Genomic DNA, 2860 nt, shown 5'->3' with positions numbered 1-2860 from the left:
AAAGATACTTTTGAGAGGACTCTGATCAGTTCATCTCAGGTCCCATGCTTATCCCACTGGGGCCGAGAGAATGGAGGACTTAACTGCACATGTTTGAATCATGTGTCTACTCCTGAGGCAGGTGGACACGGTCAGTCCCACTCAGTCCACAGGAAATGGGATACAGATGATTCCCAAATGAATGGCATATTGGCAAAACTGCCTTCTTGCTAATTAAGATAGCTGTTAGCATCCAAAAGATAATCCATAATTGCTGAATAAAGAGATAAAAGAACACCTGTTCACTCCATTTTGGCTATTGAAACTTGTCTCCCTCCAATGTCTGGCTTGAATCCCTTTTCCTAGATATCTTCTCAGTTCATTGCAAGCATGACCTGGTTTTATACCTTTGGATTTATATTTTACCTTTTTGTCATTAATTTGAGAGTGGGGCATTGTTCTGAAGCTTTTCTATATTGTCTTTCCTTGATATATGATTCCAATATTACTGTTTAATTTTTGCTGCACCTATGAGACTGTCACTGCATACTTATTGATTTGACTTGTTAGAAAGGACTCTGTGATATGGTAACTTGGCATGCTGTCCTCCTTCAATCTCAACATTTAGGATTGGGGGATGAATATACTCTATATATGTGTAGGCTCTCTTTTCCATGATGTTAGAAGTACTGGGGAATGGTAGTATGAATTAAGCTTGTAGATCTCCTTCTTACTCGGTAGTAAGAAAATGATTTATCTTTTTCACTTAATGTTTCTCCATATATAAAATGTGGATAGCAAAATCTTCTATTCCAGGCTTTTGTGATAATAAATTACATCTCATTTTATTTAATTGCAATCATTATCTTCACTGTGTTTTGTTAATAATGAAAAGTGGCTGATGTCCAGAGGACTGAACAAAGCCCTGTTATTATGGGAATGGGGAGTGTGGATCTAGAATGGGGCTAGGGAATCTTAATTTCTAACAGGATCCTTAGGCATTCTGATACAAAATGAAATAGAATAGAAGAAAAAAATTTATATATATATATATATATATATATAATAAGTGATCTTCAAATCTTATTTGCCTCATACTTCAATTAATTTATCATTTAATATTTCACTCACTCATTTAGTCAACAAATAATTATTTGTTGCTGAGAACAAGTAAGACAAGATCCCTGGTATACTGCTCTACATGAGTGGCTTGAGGATCATGGACAATGGTTAGGAAAGGTCTGTTTGTATAAGATTCACATGGCATGTGTGTGTGCTGTCTCTTCAGTTATGTCCAGCTTTTTTCAACCCTATGGACTGTAGCCCACCAGTCTCCTCTGTCCATGGGGTTCTCCAGACATGAGTACTAGAGTAGGGTGCTATGCCCTCCTCCAGCAGATCCTCTCGACCCAGGGATCGAATCCATGTTTCTTACGTCTCCTGCATTGGCAGGCAGGTTCTTACCACTAGTGCCACCTGGGAAGCCCAAAATTCACGTGCTGAACTCACTAATAAGAATGCAAATTACAGGATCCCATTCCTGGAAAGGGCTTCCCATGTAGCTCAGTTGGTAAAGCATCTGCCTACAATGTGGGAGACCTGGGTTCAATTCCCGGGTTGGGAAGTTCCCCTGGAGAAGGAAATGGCAACCCACTCCAGTATTCTTGCCTGGAGAATCCCATGGACAGAGGAGCCTGGCAGCTACAGTTCATGGGATCTCAAAAGTTGGATGATGACTTAGTGCTATCTTTCTTTCTTTTCTGTTCCTGCAAAGTCTAACTAACCTCAATAAGGCTGTTGAGAGATCCCCCAACCTCCAATTACTCAGACCCCAGGTGGCCTTTCAAAACCAATGACATAATATATGTGAAAGTTCTCTGAAGTGCAATCACTATTCTGAAGAGGTGATGAGGCTGTTCTGTTTGAGTTCACTATAGCCATGGATTAGCAGACTTGGGGAAGAAACTTGCCACTCAACAATACTTAAATCACTCCATTATGGCTTAGAAAATGCCCATATATGCCATGGAGGAACCCCATGCCCTTGCATGCTCCCAGACCAAAGTTGAAAGACTGGGCTAATATCAGCAGTCACTGCCAAGTGATATAATCAAGAATCATTGAGTCATTTCTATTGAGTCTCCTAACGTAGTATTCGGCCTTGTGAAGCTAGCTGATGAGCTGAACCTTCATCTCTGTAATCACTGGGAAAGCAAAGGTCTAACATGAGATTTTTCTGGCTCTACATACTGATTTTCTTTCTTTCTTTCTTTTTCTTTCTTTTTCTTTTTTTTTTTTTTTTTGCTGCATTGCACACCATGCTAGACCTTAGTTTCTAGACCAGGGATTGAACCTGTGCCCACTTCAGGGGAAGCGTGGAGTCTTAACCACTGGGGCACTGGGGAAGTCCTTAGATATTGATTCTAGCAATACCCTTCTTGGTTATCAGCTGAAGTTTGAGGGGCCTTTAATTGATGTCTTGTTCTCCAGTGTTCCTACAGGTTATCTCTAAGATCGAGCAGTCTTACAAACTCTATTTTTTGAAAAGAGTGGCTCTTAAAGTTAGCCTAAATTTTAAATAGCAAATGTAAACCACACCAACCATTTTCCCAGCTCAGCAGGCCTCTCTGCAGGCTCTGCATTTTGAGTGTCCCAGCTGATGGCTGCTTGACTTCTCAGCCCTAAATGACTGCACAGTATTCTTCCTTCTGTTAGGAAACAGAACAAGTCTTGATCATTTTTCCAGGGTTTCTTCCATTCTTGATATACTTGCCTAAACAAAACAAAAATTAGAATGGCATTTTTCTTTTTGTAGGGCAGAGACAATCAAGTTGCATTTCATTTGTGGAGATAATTGAGTAATAAATATTTTGGGAAGAAG

General features: G+C 39.9%; 1 non-coding gene across 1 annotated transcript; it reads left to right on the top strand.

Annotated features, from left to right (window-relative positions):
- The first annotated feature begins 1531 nt into the window (after positions 1-1531).
- On the top strand, positions 1532-1603 carry TRNAC-ACA (transfer RNA cysteine (anticodon ACA)). The gene has a single exon. It is a non-coding gene; the product is annotated as a tRNA-Cys (tRNA).
- Positions 1604-2860: the final 1257 nt, after the last annotated feature.

Source organism: Ovis aries, chromosome 2 (genome assembly GCF_016772045.2).
Source record: "Ovis aries strain OAR_USU_Benz2616 breed Rambouillet chromosome 2, ARS-UI_Ramb_v3.0, whole genome shotgun sequence".
NCBI lineage: Eukaryota > Metazoa > Chordata > Mammalia > Artiodactyla > Bovidae > Ovis > Ovis aries.
The sequence above is the reverse complement of the archived record's forward strand: the minus strand, read 5'-3'. Positions and strand labels throughout refer to the sequence as shown.